The sequence below is a fragment of the Diceros bicornis genome, chromosome 35 (genome assembly GCF_020826845.1).
Source record: "Diceros bicornis minor isolate mBicDic1 chromosome 35, mDicBic1.mat.cur, whole genome shotgun sequence".
NCBI classification, from domain to species: Eukaryota; Metazoa; Chordata; class Mammalia; order Perissodactyla; family Rhinocerotidae; genus Diceros; species Diceros bicornis.
The window spans coordinates 3,182,526-3,202,635 of record NC_080774.1 but is presented as its reverse complement, the minus strand read 5'-3'; the positions used below and the strand labels follow the sequence as shown (position 1 = coordinate 3,202,635).

Below are 20,110 nucleotides of genomic sequence, written 5' to 3'. Positions count from 1 at the left end.
TTAATTTCCACTGGAATCAGGCCACGTTGCAGTGTACACGGTTCCCAGGCTGTTCCTGCAAATTCCTGTCTCTGATGTTCTCCTTACAAACTGGCCAATTAGGACCAACCCTTCCTTGATAAGTCACCACAGCCCAGTCCTGTGTAACCAACTGGTTCACGGAATGCACACACCCCTAATCCCCCATTACGTCAGGATATTCGACACTCTGAATGGAACGGGGAACTTGTTGTTGTCCAATCATGGAAACAGTGCCTGTTGCTGAAGTTCCTTGTCACAAAAGCATAGTGTGATTGTCTCTTTCTCAGGGTTACAGACACTAATACTGATATTAACATTAAACACGAACATGAACATGAACACTAATATTATACTAGGCTAACAGTATAATAACACTAATGTGAATATTAATACTATACAATACTAATGATATTCTGTAAATAAACAATAACAGCTAACATAGAGTGAGCATTTACTATATATTCTAAGCTATGTAAAGTGTTTATCATTTAATTCCTAAAAACCTGTTTGAAAAAGGGATTATTGCCTTTTTCACTAGCAGACAAAGAAACTGAGGCAGACAGTGGCTAGGTTACTTGTCCAAAGTCAAATAACTGATGAACACAAGGATAAAGATTTGAAAACACGCAGGGCGATGAGAGTTCCTCTTCCACCCCGGGGAATTTAAGTTATAACCACATCACACCGACAGACTTCTAGGAAATGCTGTAACAGGACCACTCCTACTGAGGAGCATTGGAACTTCTTTCAACGGCATTAGGACCCCACCTCCCACCTCCAAATTGCGCCACCGACCTAATGCCGGAGGACCAGCTGGGGAGGAAGGTGACAGTGACAGGACTCGCCCTGCTGTGGAGCGCACGGTCAGGCTGTTCCTGTCTCTCTTTCCACCAGCACACGTTCCAGAGTATCATGTATATCAGAGCTGGCAAACTATATATAGCCCAAGGGCCAAATCAGGCCTTTCTCTGTTTTTGTACAGAAAGTTCTACTGGAACCCAGCACATTCATTCGTTTACAGATTATCTATGGAGCTTCAGTGTTACCATGGCTGAGTTGAGCAGTTGGGCCAGAGACCACATGCTGCCAAAGCCAGAGATACTGACTCTCTGACTGCTGTCTGATCCACAATTCCCTCCCTGAATATCCACATCCCTTCATCTCCCCTTCCTCCCATGGTTCTGAAGTCTATTCCACTTACTAGAAATAGGTTTCTAATATTTCTGAAGCTTCTAGAAAGCCTGTGGATAAAAGGCACAGACAACTCAACTCAAACTGGCTTCAACCACAAAGAAAATGTTAGTGCTTTCTGTAACTGAAAAGTTCAGATTTACACTGGCTTTAGACGGGGAAGGAGCTCGAGATTCCTGACGTCTTCTGGTCTTTCTGTGGCTGGGCCATGAGTCAGGGCAATCCTCCAGAGGAGAATCCAGATAGTCTTGCTGCCAAAGTGGAAACAGATGCTGGAGAGCAACCGATACAATCGTCTACTCTTACTTCCCCATTTGCCGATTCCAAGGACTGCCCTTGTTTCTTGGGCCTCTCTTCCTGGTCTTGACCCATGACCTTACCTGGATTAACCATTTCTATCTCAGGGCGTTGTATCAAGGGTAGAGTGCCATGATTGAGGGTGTGGACTCAGGAGCCGTGCTGCGTTCTTATCCCAGCTCCACAGTATTGGTGGGGTGTTGGGAAAGCTACTTAAATTCTCTGTGTCTTAGTTTATTTGTAAAATGTGGATCTTAATATTATCTATTTCGGGGGATTTGTGTGAAATCTAAATGACTGAATATGTGATAATACTTACGCATATGTATGCAACCACATATATATCTAGCACATTGTAAATACCATATATCTGTTAATTATTGTATCTGTTGATTAATAAGACCGTTATTCTTTCATGGTTATTTTTTTCCCTTACCCTAAGAAAGTCATTCCTAAGTTTCTGTCGTTAACATGCTTCTTGTAATTTCACTGTTCTCCTTAAGTGAACTCACTTTTACTCAAACAATTATAACAATAATGACATAATAAAATTATTAGCAGACAACATGGTGTGCTTGCAATACACCTGTTCTAAACATTTTGAATGCATTAACAAATTTGTTGACAAAGCTCTCTCCCCAAAGGATACCGATAGGCCAGCGGTTCTTAAGTGTGGTCCCCAGTCCAGCTGCACAAATATCACCAGGAATTGGTTAGAAATACAAATTCTTGGGCCCCCTACCATATACACCAAATTGGAAGCATTGGGTGGTGTTCACAAGCCTTGGTGTAGTAAGCTACCCTGAGGCTCGGCCCTTCCGGGAATTTGATGCACATACGCTTTGAGGACTATTGTGATGAGATATCCCCATTGGAGAACATCTGCACCAAACCGAGTGTGACAAAGGCCGGTGTCTACAAGACCCAGACAGGTAATTCGAGTGAACAGACTGGGCCAGGGATAAGAAAAATAACAAGACACGATCAATGATAGATGACTCGTGACCCTCCCCTCAGTGTTGAGACAAGCAGCAGAGGAAGGGATGAAGGTAAACTGAAGGATGAATCCCACCTGAACCCGCAACCTCTACCCCTCTCCAATCTACGTTACAGGCGGCAACGTGGGGCCACAGTGGGCAGATGTTTCCGATTTTTCAAGATGCAAGGCCAGATTTTCAGATGAAAGCCTTTGATTTTTCAACAATTAATTTCAGTTTAAACATAGTTCAAACCACATCCTGTGGACAATTGAAGTGTCATCCGTGGCACAGATTCAGCCCATGAAAGTGAGTTTCTGATTTCTGACCTAGACTGTGAAAGTCCCCTGAAGGAAGGGCCTGTCTTAGTGATTATTTTTACCCAGTGTGTGTGGCTGTGGAGGTACAAATCGATGTCCGCTGAATAAATGAGTGAATTAATGAATGAACTAACACTGGCACTACCCAGCTCTTTGTTAAACATGTCAATCGTCTCCAGTGCAACAACTTGTTTAATTGATCAAAATTTAGATGCGGTGACTTCTCAGGGACATTTCTTTCCAAGATAGCAGCGGCTGTGTCTCAGGCGGTGGCTGAGAGTGTGTTAAGAGGTTTCCTGGAGACACACTGAACCTTCTTCAGTTTGGATGGCACCAGGCCAGACTGCAGCCTTCATGTGAGGGGAGCAAAGTTCACATAATTGCCTTAGACGGCTTCTCAGAAACTTGGTAAAATTGAGAACGCCTCTTGCACCTATCCTAAGAAACTTTTCAAAAGCCCATTCTGAAAAGTCTCGAGTGGCTTCGCCTTCATGAAGATAAATAGACTCCACCTACCTTCAACACTTCAGCAAGCAACCCACACCTAACTGAAGTTGTCTCTCTCTTGCAGGTAACATACATCCCTCAGAAGTGCCCGTCACAACACACAGTGACACATGCACAACAGAAAGAGCAGGGCGGTGCTCTCCCAGTACAGACAGGAGCTCTTCCCCGGGAAACATGAATATCACCCCAGAACTCAATCGCTGATCTGTCAGCCCTCTCAGAAAAGACATCCACCTCGTGACCAAATGGCAATATTTTTCCCCATGGGATCGTCATTTAAAATTAATATTGAAATAAGCAACAGCGTTTTCATTATCATCACTTCCTTTCTAACAAGGCAGAATTACACATGGAATTAAATGTCTTCAATCTCAACGTGGCTTTGTGGCACTGCGCATTTTTCAGCAACAAGCCGAGAATGCTACACCATTGATCAAACTGTGTAATCTTAGAATGACGCGTGGAGGAAAAAAACTGGCCTCTGAGCTGGGAGTTGTAGCTATTACTGTCAATTACAGTTTCTGCCCAGAAACATGAAGTGATTTTATCCTTGCTGGCTGCTGCTTCCCTCAATACATTCTTGTAAGAACTGGGAATACAAACTCTGGACATGAAAGGACTCCATTACAAGCGCCTGCCTAGGCTGAAATGCTGCCCCGAAGTTCAAGAGCTGGACCCCATTGGAGATAAAATTATTGAGATCAGTTGGCGTAGAAATGACAATAGGTGTTTTTCTCACTATCTCTACTAAGGAAACAGCTAGATCTCTCAGGGCCGGAATTATTTCTTGGAAACTTTTGTGGGAGGTTCCTGTGCCTGGCACAATAGAGGATTCCTAAGTCTGGGCCATCCTGGAGTTGGGGGGAGTCGGGAGGGGTATCCCCAGGGAAGGATTTTGAGAAGCAGGAGCACAGCCCTGCAGAATCTGGATGACACTCCAGGCTTGGTGGCTCTCATGTGCTAAATGTGCACACAGGATGCCCACAAAGGTATTCAACGGCACATCCCATCATACCAGCTTGGAAACATAATGACATCGAAAAGACCACATATTGTAGGATTCCATTTATACGAAATGTCCAGAAAAGGCAAACCTATAGACAGAAAGTAAGTGTGTGGTTGCCTGGGGCGGGAGGTGGGAATGGAGACGGACTCAAAGGCTCACAGGGATCTTTTTGGGGTGATGGAAGTGTTTTAAAGTTGGATTGTGGTGATGGTTACACAACTCCGTAAATACACTAAAAGTCATTGAATTGTATAAAGCTCTTAAAAAAGAATGACTTTGAGGACTCTGTCATCCATCCACTGTGCCTCTATATAAACATCCCTCCAAGGATATGAGTACCCCAAATTATGTAAGAATTTCTATCACCAAGTAGAATGGGAGACTCAGAATAGAAAGTAACTTTTATTATGAAAATTAGAGGTACCATTTGTTACCTATTAGATTGGTGCAAACTGGGATGTTTGACAATATTAAAGACAGCAAAAATGAGAAAATCGTATTCTAGTGTAAGGCTGGCAGAGTGGTGAGTTATTAAAGCCACTTTGGAGAGGAATTTGGCAGTATTTGGTAAAACCGAAAATATTCATAACCTAGACTCAATAGCTCTCTAGTTTATATGTGAGAGACACTCTTTTTTATGTACTCGTGGAGACATGTACAAGAATGTTCACTGCAGCAACGTTTATCCGGTGGAAAAAAGAAAACAACAAAAATGTCCAAATATGCAAATGTGCAAAATGATATATTATAAAGCAAAATACAGTGGAGTAGTTAAAGGAAAATAAGCTACTGCATAATATATATATATATGGTATATTTGTATTGTGTATGTGTATATGTATATGAATACAGGTATGGATAAATCTTGAAAACAAATTCAGTGAAAGAAAAATTTGCAGAATGATATGTTCAGTATCATTATTTATGTAAAATGAAAATAAATATTCATTTACACAAAATTCAAAGACACACACCAGACTAAAGGCAGAAGTGTGTAATGAGACGGTGGGGAAAGGGATGGGATGGGAGGCGGCAGTTGTAGCAGAGACTGCTAATTGCCTCCTACATTTCATTTCTCCTTCTCTCTCTCTTTTAATCAGAAAAACCTCTGATTGGGAAATTGGGTGTATGGCCCACTATATTCACAACGTACCATGTGGTGAGGGGCAGACATACGATTAAGTTCTTCCCAGGGGAAGATGAGAAAAAAATCATTTGTGCAATTTAAAGGTCACATCCATAAGTGGAATTTGCTTGTTGGCCACCTTCTCTTTCCTTTTCCTACTAACTGGAAGGAGGACTTGATGGTGCTGGGCCATTTGTGTCCATGTGGACAGGGGCACCATTCCAGAAGACTGCAGAACAAGATGGAAGGAGCCTGGGTCTTGGACGACTGCATAGACCAGACCTGTCTGCCTTACCTACGTGGCTTAGCAGTTTGGACTTCTATAAGAGAGGTAAATAAGTCTTTCATCTTGTTCACGTTGCTAATGATTCTTTCCTAAATCACCTACACTCTCCTTTCTACATAATGTCATAGTTAAAGATGACTTTATCACTGAACATTCTTATTTCTTAACAAATCCAAGAGCAAATATGATAAAACCATATTGTTAATTTTTATAGAGGTAAGATTTATCTATGTAGTTTTTTCTATGTCTCTGTTATTTTCTGTGCTTTCTTGAATCTTTTAAATTTATCCAAGGAAATATAAAGACAGTCACATTGCTTGTACACCCAAAATTGTGATTTACAGTTTATTTCCACTAGGGATACATCACACAAACACTTTTATTGGTTTGCAGGTGAACCTATTTAATGTCTCATAGCTTCTCCCAAGCCCTGAGCAGAAAAAAACCTTTTAGGAATATTGACAATATTCTCCTAGATTTTTAGTTTAAAGATGTATATAGAGCCCATATTCTACTCTCAGCAGCTCAGCTCTCAGTATAGAAAATGCAATGGATCTTTATTAACCTCCTCAAATGGCCTTTTATAAACCCCTCTTTGCCTTGTGAGTTTTCAGAAGAGTCTTGCTTGTCTGGGAGATGGAATTTGCCATCACTCATCAAGTATGTGGTTGTCACTTGGGGTCAGTGACTAGATTTAATTGTGTTCTTGATGAACAGGGGTCTTGACAACTGTGCTGATCATTAATCGCGTTATGCATTTAACCTTTCCAACGAACACCATAAACCGTAATGAAATATAGCCCTGGAAGGCAATCAGAGGGGTGTCCATCAAAAATTTGATTTAACACTTTCTTGTTTTTGTTCAAACGATTACTTGAAGACTATCTTGGGACTGACAATAAGCAGAGAAAAGACACTGGGCGTAGGGAATTTAGGAAAACTGGAGTGACAATATCTTCCTCAGTGGCTGGGAATGTGTCTGACAAAATCAGTGATCATTATTGGGTGGATGGATGATTTTCACAAATAATTCCACTATCCTCTCTCTGCCATCACTTGTGTTTCCAGAAATTGCCTAGAACTGGAAGCAAAGCTTGATAGTAACATCCAGTCTTGAGAATTCACATCAGCTTTGGCCATACCGAGCTTTACTTTGGTCCATCTCAGGTTGTGGAGCCTGAAGCCTTCCAAGAAAGCGAGAGCTAACCCACAGATGTGGAGTCGACAGCCCTGCAACCAGCAACTTGTACTTAGGGCCAAAGCTCTGGCTCCTACATGGGAAGGTCCTGGCGAAACAGGTGTATTAGTACCTGAAGGTCATAGGAGATGAGCGGAGAGAGAAGTGAGGAGACACCTGCAATTACAAGCGAGGCTCAGAGTGCAGAAGAGGGAAAGAGACAAGCACAGAGGTTGGTGGGAACCAACACGCAAGGCCCAAACTCCAGAATTACTACCCAGACGCAGACGAGTTAGTCAAGAGAGCATTTGAACTTGCAACTGATACTGCAAATCCTAGTCTTGCTAATGGGTTAGCACGGCCCTCACCCCTCTTCACGTGGACAGCCACCCTCGGCTGTTTTGACAGTGAAAACCATCCCTTCTGGACCTCCAAGAGAGAACAATGAACCTCACCGTCCAACTGACTCAACGCTGATGTTTTCAAATCAGTACGAAGGAAAAGGAGTTGTATAATTATTTTCTTGAAGAAAAATTCTTGGGGAAAATATATACTCTTTCTGCCAAGTTAAATATATAATATTTTTTGAATTAACTATCAGTTGTTCCTTTTGAGTGGGAAAGCTACCAATATCTTTGTGGGGAAAACGTGAGTCACATCTTGTTGGTCATTTAGAAGGTATTCAATGATGAAAAAATATAGCATCATCTATCCTGGTCTGACTTTGCAAACGTGAATGAAGTTGCACTCACGTGTTTAAGTCCTCGTATGAGCTTTCTCCATTTACGGACCTGCAGTGATGACTGTCCCACTTCATCGCACCACTGACGTTTTCTCTGAACCTCAGGGTCAGTTTTATTTCTCTGCACCGAGTCTGGTCATGAGGAAGCTGCATGATTTTTGGCTGTAGCATCTCGTTTTGACCCTGTCACTGCTCCACCATCACACGGTTACGGGACAGCCCAGCACCAGCATTGTTATAAGATGCGCTTCACACACAATGACTCATTTAATCCTCATATTAACCATATGAGGAAGGTAGGTCATGCTCCACTTTACAAACGAGCAAGTCAAGGCACAGAGAGGTTAGAGGCTCCTCCAGGGTCACACAGGAATGTGCTGGGTTTGGAGCCCGGCCCTCTGGTTCCAGTCTGCGTCCCTCCTCTCTGCTCCTCGACTTGCTCTGTTCTGCTGCCTCCTCACTCTCGGGGTCCAGCACAGGCCTTGTGCTCTCTAGGCACTCGGCCATGTTTAAGCATATCCAGCTAGGTCAGCCTGTGGAACGACACGCTTCCTTTTCTCTCGATGCATCCACTGGTTCTGAGAGTGGGTGTCCAAGTCACCGCACAGGCCGGGGAGGCGGACAGAGGGGAATGAGTTCACAGTGAAGCCCAGCCACCGAGCCTGCATTCCATCCATTTCCACAGCCCAAAGTCTCCAAGAGGCAGGATGTAACTCTGCAGGCTGCCTGGGGGAAGTGCTGCTTGACTACTCAAGTTCCCCATGTCTACATTTATGATCTGCTTTCAGAATTTGTTGCTGTTGTTGTTTGTCCAGAGAATGACAAAAAGAGAAAGATGGGAAACCCTTCAGGGCATGTTGATTATCAACTTCAAACAGCTTTCCTAGAAGCACGCCCTTAAGGCTTCATAAGAGAAATCAAATTCAAGTTCTGTGGAGAATCCTACATTTGTTTGAGCCTGTACAGCTGTGGCTCAATGGCGTCTCCACTGGGGGGCTACAATGGTCCCTCAGAGTCCCTCCGGAAAGGTGCCCGGGGAGGCAGGGGTCACCACGTATTACATATTACACATCTATGAGGCATCCTAACTTGGATGCTCAACCAGAAATGTTAAATCTCAGCTAATCAACAAGCCCCAGCCCTTTGGTTCCAGGATGTGACATGGCCAATCCATTTTATTTTTCAACTTATGGGGTAGAGAAATTCTTTCTTTCCCACTGGCCGTGACGTTGACAGCATGGGTGGAGAGTCTGGTGGGACAGCCGTTTCTTGCAACAAAGAAAGAGCCCGTCTAAGACAGAAGAGCAGAGAGACTGGGGATCTTCTCTGGGGGTATTTCTTGCAGCACCTAGAATCAGCCTTATTTCAGAACTTCCACTTAGATAAACCAATGAATTCTCCTGTGTTTTACTAGTTTGGGTTGCATTTTCACTCATGGGCTATCAAAGAAGACCCATCTGATAGAAACAATTATCAGAGTTGTGGTAGGACCTTTATAAATCCAAACTCAGTGCTAAATACAAATGACTAAAGGACTTTGTTATAAATAAATGATAGTTTCCACCTAGAAGGTCCTTCCAAACCAACTCACTACCCAAGGGATAAAGGTCTCATGACTTGAGCAATTTTATTGCTCGCTATCAAAGAATCCTCAGGCAGGGCTACTGCTGCAGCTCAGTGAGATTAGGACATTCATCCGGAATGCTGGAAAGTAGCAAGCGGCTTTAGAAAATGCTCTCAGGCATGTCTCTCTTTGGAGAATCAAGACACATACTTAGAATACCTGCATATCTCCCTGAAAGAAGAAAATAGAGCAAGAACCAAATTCACGAAACAGATGTTAGTAGTGACTGTAGAGCTTTCAAGTGGAGTGAGTCATCTCAAATAGAAAACTGTATTAATGCATTTAAAATAGATCTTGACCTGCAAAAATTCAGCTCACACATAACGTTTGAGGAACACATCTGTTGTGGAAAGCGCAATGCACTTGTAATGGGAAAAAAATCAGACCGAAGCAACGACCCCTCCAGAACAATTTATTCATGTTCATTAATGTGTCCAATTACCATTTACTGAGCATCTACTGTGTGTCGGGTAAGCCTATAGCAACTGCACACACAGAGGAAAAGGAGAGAGATAAGGTCCCTGATATAGGCATTCTGTTGAGCAGTATGGGGTTAGAAAAATTTTTTAGAAACATAAATTCATGACAATGGTTCATGTTACGAAGAGGATGGAGAGTAAGGAGGACATTAATTAGAATGGTTGGTCAGGGAAGGCTCTCTCGGAGGTCACATTCGAGCAAAGATCTGAACGAAGGAGGGAGCAAGCCAGGGGACATCAAAGAGAAACTGTTCCAGGCAGGGAGAAGGGCAAGAGCAAAGGCCCTGAGGTTGGTGTGTGCTGGGCATGTCTGAGGGACAGCAGAGATGCCTGTGTGGGTGGAAAGAGCTGAGCAAAGAGGCCAGGGGGTCAGAGAGAAAACGGGCCAGAAACTGGATGGCCTTTGGCCTTGATAAAGACGTTACATTTTATTCTGAGTGACATGGGAAGTCACTGGAAGTTCTTTAGCAGACAGAGGCTGCCTGACTTGCACGGTAAAGACAGCATTCATTTTATAAAATGTAAAAAAGGATGTAACATAAGAATAAAGGTATAATAATCTACCAGCAGGACCCTGGTGGGGATATGAAGGAAATGGGGACAAGACTTCTCAATGTGTATCTTTTCATATCATTGTGCATTTTGAAAAACTTAAATGTATTTAGTTACTGAAAAAAAACATAAATAAGAGAATCTCCTGGCTGCTGTGTGATGAGGGCAGAAGCAAGGAGTAGTGTTGGGAGGACACACAAGCATCAGATTCAGGATTCCTTCTGAGAGCAGACCCAAAGGCATTTGTGGATGGTTTCGAGACGGGTATGAGTGAAAGAGGAGTCAAGGATGGCTCCTTCCAAGACTGCCATGTTTCTTTAAGAAGATGATCCCTCTCCCCCTGCCCTCCTCCCATATTCATCACTGTGAGGGATATAGAACATTTAAGTGACTTCCCTTGAATCTTAAAAAGAGGGGAAAAAACAAGATTTTATGAACCATACCAGATATTTTTCTTTAGTAATATTTTTTCTTCTGAAGGGGGAATCTCAACCAGGTTCTCAATCATTTCTTTGATAATAGGGTGTTAGAGAAATTAATTAAAATGCCCAAACTGCCATAAAACCCAATTCCTTAATGCACTCAGAGACCTCATTGAAAAAGAGAAGTATCCTTCATACATACACGTACTTTTTCATGATGTTTACATAAAAGTGAAATTTCATACATGTCAAGACTGAAGTCAGGTGTTTCTATTTTAGAGTCATTCAATTTTAGCTTCACAACATTTACTTTTTGAAACCAGTGCCTGTTTATAAGTTTTAACTGAAAGTGAACGAGGAACAGAGTTTTAAGCTTCAATACATATTTTTACAAAATACACACACACGTCCGCAAGTATTTATGCATACAGCACACACATGTATATATGTGAGTGTGTGCAGATGTATATATGTACATGTGTGTATATCCATGCACACTTATATATACATATGTCCACACACGTGTGCGCACACACACTGCATACTGGGCGTGCACATGAACTTTCAGTAATGGGATGACAGAGATTGGGTTGCTCATATGCCTCACAGGTTGTGTGTTGTATAACTAGACTCCAGTGTGCATGGAAGCCCTGCACCCAGCCCGAAATGTCTGATGTGCGACCTCTACTCCCAGTGGTAGTGCCCCTGGATATAGACACAGAACACATGAGTTCTGTTCCCAGCCCCTTAATTTTTCTTCTTGTTTTCTTTCTCTCTGCCTCCAACACACCCCGCATGTTAATGACAGCTTAATTTTCTTTTAACAATGGTCCCTATTAGATAAAGCAAAGGTCCCCTTGATCAAAGAAAATCTGCTGCAGGAAAAGACATGTTGAAGTGAATCTTCTTAAATCAGGGCCCAAAATTTTAACATCAAAAATGAAAAAAAAAATTTAAAGGTTTGATTAAGACTTGAACTACGAATCTAAATTTACTAAAGTAAGTTTGCTTCATACCACTTCAGCAAATTTTGGTTATAATTGCAACTATGGACTAATTGTTAGAAAAAATGAAGAACGCAGGCCAAGTCCTTCTCTAGTTAATATAATGTATACAGAGGTTAAAATGCTAACTTGTTGAATAGAAACCTTTAAAAGGCAACACAACCCTTATAACGCTATCCCAGTGCTTCATCTATGAGAATTCTGGAATCCGTAAACATTGGAAGTGGCCCTCACCTCTGTCAGCCTCTGAGAAGCTCAGGGGAAAAGGCATAACACTGAGCTTTAAATTTATGTATTTATTTTATTAGATGGAATATAAACAATATCTAAACAACCAGGGTGGAATGTTTTGAAATGTCATATATTTTTTTTTTTTTTTTGTGAGCCCTGAGCTAACATCCATGCTAATCCTCCTCTTTTTGCTGAGGAAGACCAGCTCTGAGCTAACATCTACTGCCAATCCTCCTCCTTTTTTTCCCCAAAGCCCCAGTAGATAGTTGTATGTCACAGTTGCACATCCTTCTAGTTGCTGTATGTGGGACGCGGCCTCAGCATGGCCGGAGAAGCGGTGCGTCGGTGTGTGCCCGGGATCCGAACCCGGGCCGCCAGTAGCGGAGCGCGCACTTAACCACTAAGCCACGGGGCCTGAAATGTCATCTTTAATAGATGCTAAATTATTAAAACACATGAGTTTGTTTCTGGATTTTAAAGATCTGTGCCAGCGACCTGTCTTTCCCAGAGAAACCTTCCCTGGCAAGCCAACTTAATGCAGGGTTCTCCTCTCCCAGAGAAGTTTCCCTTCCCAAGACACTGGTCGATTTTTACCAGCACTCTTATGCATTTCCCCCCTGTGTTCTGAGAGATAACTCAGAGGATCTCGCCTCTCTTGCTGATTGTTGGCGCTGGGACAGTGCCTGACGCAGAGCGGGCCGTCCATCTCTACTCCCTGCGTATGAATTTTTCTCTTCCTTCCACTGCATCATCATAAGCCTGTAGCTTTATAATCTATCTGGAGGATGTGTCTTCCTTCATTACTTCTCGTTCATAAAGTATTTTGGCTATTTTAAGCATTTTTTCTTCTAGAGGAATTTGAACATTATTTTGTTATTTTTCTGAACAGCCTGTTAGGATTTTAAGAAGCATTAATATTGCATTTATAGATTAATTTGTGGTGAATCACTACTCTTTGGTATTAGCTTTTTAAATTTATCATCTAGGAATATGGAATGCCATCAAGTCTTGTTTCTTATCCCTTAGTAAAGTTTGGGAATTGTCTTGATATTGTCCCCAAACTGTTGTTCTTGAGTTTATTCTTGGGTACTCCGAATTTTCACACAAGGCAGTTTAATGCCATTAAGAGAAGTTGAGAGGAAAAATAAGAAAGTATGCTCTAAGTCAGTGGCTCCTAACTTTTTTGGGCCATGAATGTCTTTAGAATATGATGAAGTTGATGACATTTATGAACTCTCTGTACACATAAATGTGTGTATATAAATGTGTGTGTACGTGTGTACATATGTGTACACACAGGAACACATACACCGTGTCAGAGCCTCATGGATTCCATGCCTGTTCGTGGACCACAAGTTAGGTAAACCTTCTGTAATGACTTTTTTTTTTTTTAAATTTTTTGTTTATTGCAGTAACATTGCTTTATAACATTGTAAAAATTTCAGGTGTACATCATTGTACTTCTATTTCTGCATAGATTACATCATGTTCACCACCAAAATACTAATTACAACTCATCACCACACACATGTACCCAATTATCCCTTTCACCCTCCTCCCTCCCCCCTTCCCCTCTGGTAACCACCAATCCAATCTCTGTCCCTATGTGTTTGTTTATTGTTGTTATTATCTACTACTTATTGAAGGAAATCATACGGTATTTGACCTTTTTAAATAGAGAGACTGATACCTATTCAGAAAGAAGTCCACTTTTATTCAAAGTGATCATTACATAGGTATGTCCATATCCCAACTTATACCTCTCTTGGGAAAAAAGAAAGAGCAAGGAACAGAGGAAAATTAAGGTCGCAAGTCTGTCTGCCTGACTCTTATACAGACACTATGTTCCCACTCACGTGCGTGCACACACACACACACACACACACAGACATAGAAGAGGACAAGCCAATCAAATGTGACAACATGAATATTTTACTGGATCCTCTTGGAGAAAACATAAAAGCTTTCTATGTCTTTAGCCACCTCCATTCCAGCAACAAAAACACTATGTAAGAGAAATCTTCATCCTGTGGATGCTGAGAACCTGGCAGGTGAATCACTGGCATGAATTATGAATTACCACTTCCGGCAATTTGGGAAACTAATTTGTCACCAACATTAGGAAACTCTCCCGTATTGTTCTAACTTTTATAAAATAAATAGAGGCATTGCCTTACATACGGAGTGTGAAAACACTGGGTATCTGTAAATAGTAAATACACATATTTGAACACTGTGTTATTTCATATTCATATGTTATGGGACTCAGACTGTGGAGCTTAATAATGCATACAAAATAGTAAACACCACGCACTCAGTGTAATTTGTGCACAAAAATACAACTCAAATGCCTGAATGGTCAAGAGAGCGGAGCACGTCTATAAATGCACAGAAGAAAAATGAGTGTTGTGAAATCTGTCAGCCTGGTCACGCTGCAGGAGGCTCACACGGTTTTAGAATAAATTTTCGTTTTTTATACATTTTTATTTTTTTAGTACTTTTATAATGAACATTCACATAATAAAAATCATAATCAGAAAAAGCAAGACAGTTATTTCTATTGGGAGAGAAAAAGGCAAACTACCACAATAGGATACAAATTACTTTGAATGGGCTAGATTAATCCTACAAAAAAAAAAAACAAACTATATATAATTAGATCACTGACCAATATTCCAGGAATAGAGCCAGCCGTACCAGCACCACCATTGTTTTCTCAGGATGCAGCCTTTAATTTAAGGAGGGTACTACCACCCACGCAGTGAGCCCACGCATCAGCTGAGTGCACTGTGCTTCAAGGCGGGAAGAATTGTTGAAAAGATTCTAGGGCTGTGGCCCTGGGAATTGATTGACAGCTACACAAGGGGCACAGCAGCCCAGATCCAAGTCCAGTCTGGGTGAAACCACGTTTGGAAAGGACTGTTGCATAGCTGGTTTTAAAGCACGCTTTTCATGTACTCAGATGCATCGTTAGCAATACCAGCTCCTCCTAATAAAGATGATGACGAATGTGTTATGATTAAAGGGGACATTCCTTAACATTTCCCATCACTCTACAGGGGTTTTATGTCCTCTAATCCTTTCATTACCTGGTTGGATAGCCTATCATCCTTGTTTTTAGACGGGGATACCAAGATGTGGAGAGTCTATGTATAGAAACTCACCCCAAATATACATTGATTCTCTCATTTTTCGAATGAGAATATTCCTGCAATTTTTTTATCGCCAGATTGGATACACCAGCCCTTAGGGATATAAATGAACTCATCAAATACTCTCTCAACAATTACACTAACATCTTTTAAGTTACACAATATCCATGGTGACCTACTGATTTAGAAATATTTTTTTCCATGCTCACATCTTATGAATAATTTTGTACAAACTTTCCACGTGCTTTTTCAACGTACCTGTCTCGATCACAGACGTCATTTTTGGAGCACGTGACTGTCACTCCCATAGACGTAGTTTGAGGACGTGTGTAACCACCCACGATGTTGACACCTTAAGTTTTACTCCAAGTCAGGACAACTCATGCATATAGTATTTGGACAGCTTGTTTTCTCATTTATTCTGTACGTGTGTATTCATGAGTCTTAAAAAGCAACCGCTTAATGTATTGCTTTTTAGACTGAATCTTATAAATTGTGTTTCCATCCCTGAGGTCATTTCCTCAAGAATAGTGACTTTTTCTTAAATTTCACCCCTGCCCTTATTTTGTTTAAAGTCACTTCTGATTTAACGTCTGTAAACATCTAAAACTAGCACAGATCGAGTGAGGTTAGCTGACATGTCTTCCCCACATGGTTATCAGCAGGTAAGCAAGAGGGTTTCCTACGCTCGCCCCTTTCCATGAGCTCTGGGGATGATCCTACCGAGCAATATTTCTATTGAAAATCTGTTACAAGCACGCAGGGCTACAGCATTTTTCCCATAAGCAATTATACTCAGCACGATGTAATCCTTTCCCCTACTGCTGTTTCAAAAGTTACATGCTTAAAAAATGTCATTTTGGAATGTGTTCAAAATCAAATGTCATAATGTAAGAAACTTCTTAAGGACTTCAGTATAAGAATTTTCCCTCTTTTCTGAAGGATAATTTTTTGAGAAAAACTCGCCTTACTGTTTATGTAAATGTCAGAGACATGAATTAACCCTAGACTTCTGACTCCAAAAACTTACGTTTTTCCCATCACATTACGAGGGAATTCACAAATTCACACTCCTCCCCACTCCACTCCATACCTTGCTATAGGCCATCCCTCCTGGGATTCCAGTAACTTCATGTTATGCACCCCTTCAGGGACCTAAAATAGCCCCTTGTTGCCTGTTCTGTGAAACCTAAGTGCCTCTGTCTAGCTTGCAAAATCTTCTGTAAGGAAGTCGCACACTACGAGTATAAACAGAGTAAAGATTTCTTCTTGATGGGGACCATTTATTATGTAGATTTTTGAATTTTAGTATTCCTAGGAAAGTCACCGTCAGGTTCTAATTGCTTCATTAGAGCATAAACCCTCATCTAAATACAAATATAGACTCGTCTACCCTGTTCTTTCTGAGGAACCGCCATCCAATAGAACTTGCTCTCATAGTGGACATGTTCCATGTTTGCACTGTCCAGGATGGCAGCCATTAGCCACATGTGGCTGTTGAGCACTGGAAATGTGGCCAATGCGACTCAAGGGCTGAACTTTTAATTTTATTTAATTTTAATTTAAATAGCCGCAGGCGGCCAGTGGTGTCCATACTGGACAGCGTATTGTGAGAGTTTACTTCCATGAAACAACAGTGAGAAGGAAGAAAAGCAGGATGGTATAGATTTTAAAATACTTGGTTTATTTATACTGGACCTAATACTAGTCCTAACAATGCAGGGGAATGAACAATGCCAGAGACCTTACCCAAGGGGCCCTCAAGCGAACAGGCTCACTATACTCCTTTATTTACATATTCTCACACTTTTTTTTTCAAGATCTCCCAATCCTTCTCCTAATTCCTCTTCCCAGGTGGAGTTCACAAAACAGTTGTCACTGTCTCTAATTACTGTTTGTATCACCTGAATCTAATTGCATTGTTTGTGATGTAATTAGCATGAGCAGGGTCCAACAATGGGGCGCATCGCAATGAAACCTGTGCAGCTCAATTTAGGCAAATCTGTCTTCTAATTGGTGAAACCCCACACATCTTTTACTATTACAAACAGTCCTGTAACAAATAGTCTTGTGCGTATACATCTTCTCACATATCTGGCAGTATGCACTGGAGAGAGATCTCTTGACACAGAATTGCTGGTCAAAGAGCAAATGCATATGTAATAGTTGGGATATTGTCAAATTCTCTTCCACAGAGGTTGTGCCATTTTTTATTCATCAGAAATGTAAGAGAGTGTTTATTTGCTTGCAGCGATGCCAATAGAGAATGCTGTGAAACTTCTGGTCTTTTATTAATCCTTGGGGGGAGACACGGTCTCTCAGAATACTTTTAATTTGCATTTCCCTTTTTATGAGCAAGATTGAGCATATTTTTATACAGGTAAGGTCCATTTGCTTCGATTTTCTGCAAACTGTTTATGCCTGTGACCATTTTTCTATAAGGCCATTAATCTTTTTTCTTCTCTTGTTTTAAAAACTCCTTCTAGGGATAAAGTTGAATCTGTCTTATAACTCACAGATATTTTCTACAGTTTGTTATTTTCTGCTTCTTATGTTTTTTACCTCATGCATAGAATGGTTTACGTAATCCTATTTATCTATCTTTTTCTTTCCGAATTTTGAGTGCTAGAAGAATTTTCCTCAGTTTCAGGTTATAGAGGAATTCATCCACATTGTCTTCTAATACTTGTATTTATTGTTTCATTTTTACATTGAAATCTCTGATTCGTTTCTTATTTGCCCTGGGATGATGTGTGAATAGTAAACCCAATACGGCTTATCCCGCTATTCCAACACCTCTTACTAAAACGCCCAGCTTCTCTCCCCTGATGTGTGAGGCTACCTTCTTCTTACACTGAATTTCAGTATGTTAGTGAGTTTTTAAAAATTTTCTACTATCTTCTACTTGTTTATCTCACTATTCATGTTCTGTGTTCATAACTCTTTTCATTTCTTTCCTATATTTTATATGGTACCTTGACAGGGTAGGATGTAATATGTGTATTTAATCTTCCCTCTTAAACTAGAATTACCACATAAGGAGTTGACTAAAATACAGTACTTTCATAAACCATCTTTTTTTGTTCATTTGTTTTGAAAATTAATCTCTTATCAATAACCTACATTGGAACAATTAGCCAAAATATCAGAAGCTCCCATTTCAAACCCATTCTAAATACATATATATATATTTATATATATAATATATATATATTTCTGTTGTTAAAATTTTCGAAAACATTCATTGCTTTTGCACAGTCCAAACTCCTGTTTTTAAGAAAATACGACTGGACTCTCTCCCCAAAGCATGAATGGCTTGAATAAATTGACTTGTTTATTCAGGAACCCTCCGTGGAAGGCATTGTTAGTGGCCTATCCAAAATCCATTTTCCCTTTTTCCTCTTATTAAAAGAACCTTAATTTTGTTTGGGTTGGCGGCGATCCTAGCCTTAATAAACATAAGCAACTACTCCCCTTGCACTGAGGGTGGCCGGGGCACAGTTCTGCCTAGTATTTTAGAACGCAGGCGTCTGCTGGGGATTCCGAAAACACTTTGCTTTCCTGCTCTGAGTGTTCCCTCTTCTTCCTTGTCATTCCTTCAGAGAAGGAAGGAGAGAGAGGAGCTGTCTGAAGACCAAGAGGAAGAAAGCCGCCCTTTGGGGATGGACAGGTGGAAATACAGAGCCAGTCTCAGACACCAATGATAGTGAGGAGCTGAGGCACCAGTCCCGGACGGTCTTCATCTGGACTCATCTTTTTTGAGAAAAATCTAATCCTCCATCTGGTTAAATTGCAGTAGTCCAGTTTCTGCCACACAGATTCAAGTAATATCTAAGCAATACACTTCTATGGATATTTGATATTATTAGTTTGAGATGGAAAACTTCTGTACAAATTAAGCTATGCCATTTCCCACAGTTTGGGCATAAAATTCATTTGGAAGGATGGGGTGATTTCCACGCACTAGGGAAATAAAGCCTACATTAGACAACATTGGGTAAATCTCCTTTTTCAGTAAGCACGTTTCTAGTAACTTTGGTCTATTGAGGATAATAATACATCCCCCAAGGTTTTGAGATCCACAGATATTTATTGCATGTCAAATACTTCGCTAAGTGCAAAATGAACATGAAACTCTCACCTTGACCTTAGAGAGGATACACTCTCTCTGTCTAGGAGACAGACAACCAAGCAATATGGTAAACACTGTATTGGGGTTTTCGACAGTGAGCTATTGAAATACAAGGAAAGGAGTCATTATTCCACCCGTGAAGTCATATGAATGAAGTCTTAGGAACATCTTAGCTGGCCATGAATTAACAATGTCTTATCTCCAATAGCTACTCACAAAATATTGAATTAAAATATTGACCATATCACCAGCCAGAAAACAGCCTACACGTATATTTGAGGACTCTGGCACTATAATGCTTTATTATGAAGAATCAAAATCAAGTCACTAGAATTAAACTTGTTTACCTAGCTATCTCGTACTCAGTCTGCATCTGAAAGCCCTCCTTAGTGTAACTCAGGATGCCTTGTTATTCGTTCTTATAGTATACACTTCTTCTTCTTAGCATTTATTACAGTCTAAAATTATGTGTTTGTTTTTGTGTTTATTTTTAATGTCCGTTATTCTAATAATACTGAAACCTTCATGAGGAAAGGGAATGGACTGTTTGGCTCATTACTGTCTCCCTAGAACACAGCACGCATTCAACAACCATATGTTAGATAAATGAATGAATGCCAAAGTCGTTATCAATATGTGATTACCATTTTTTTTAACTTTATTCAGAAGTCACTCCTTCTTTTGCAAATAGATGGTCTGGTTTGACATAGAAACATTTTTATTTTTATTTTATTTTATTTTATTTTATTCTATTCTATTTACTTTATCTTATTTTTTGTGAGGAAGACTGGCCCTGAGCTAACATCTGTTGCCAATCCTCCTCTTGTTGCTGAGGAAGATTGGCCCTGGGCTAACATCTGTGCC

General features: G+C 40.7%; 1 protein-coding gene across 1 annotated transcript in view; it reads right to left on the bottom strand.

The window, feature by feature from the left end:
• The window catches only part of TMEM132D (transmembrane protein 132D), a 604,918-nt gene that overhangs the window by 227,474 nt on the left and 357,334 nt on the right, over nucleotides 1-20,110 (bottom strand). The window lies entirely within an intron of this gene.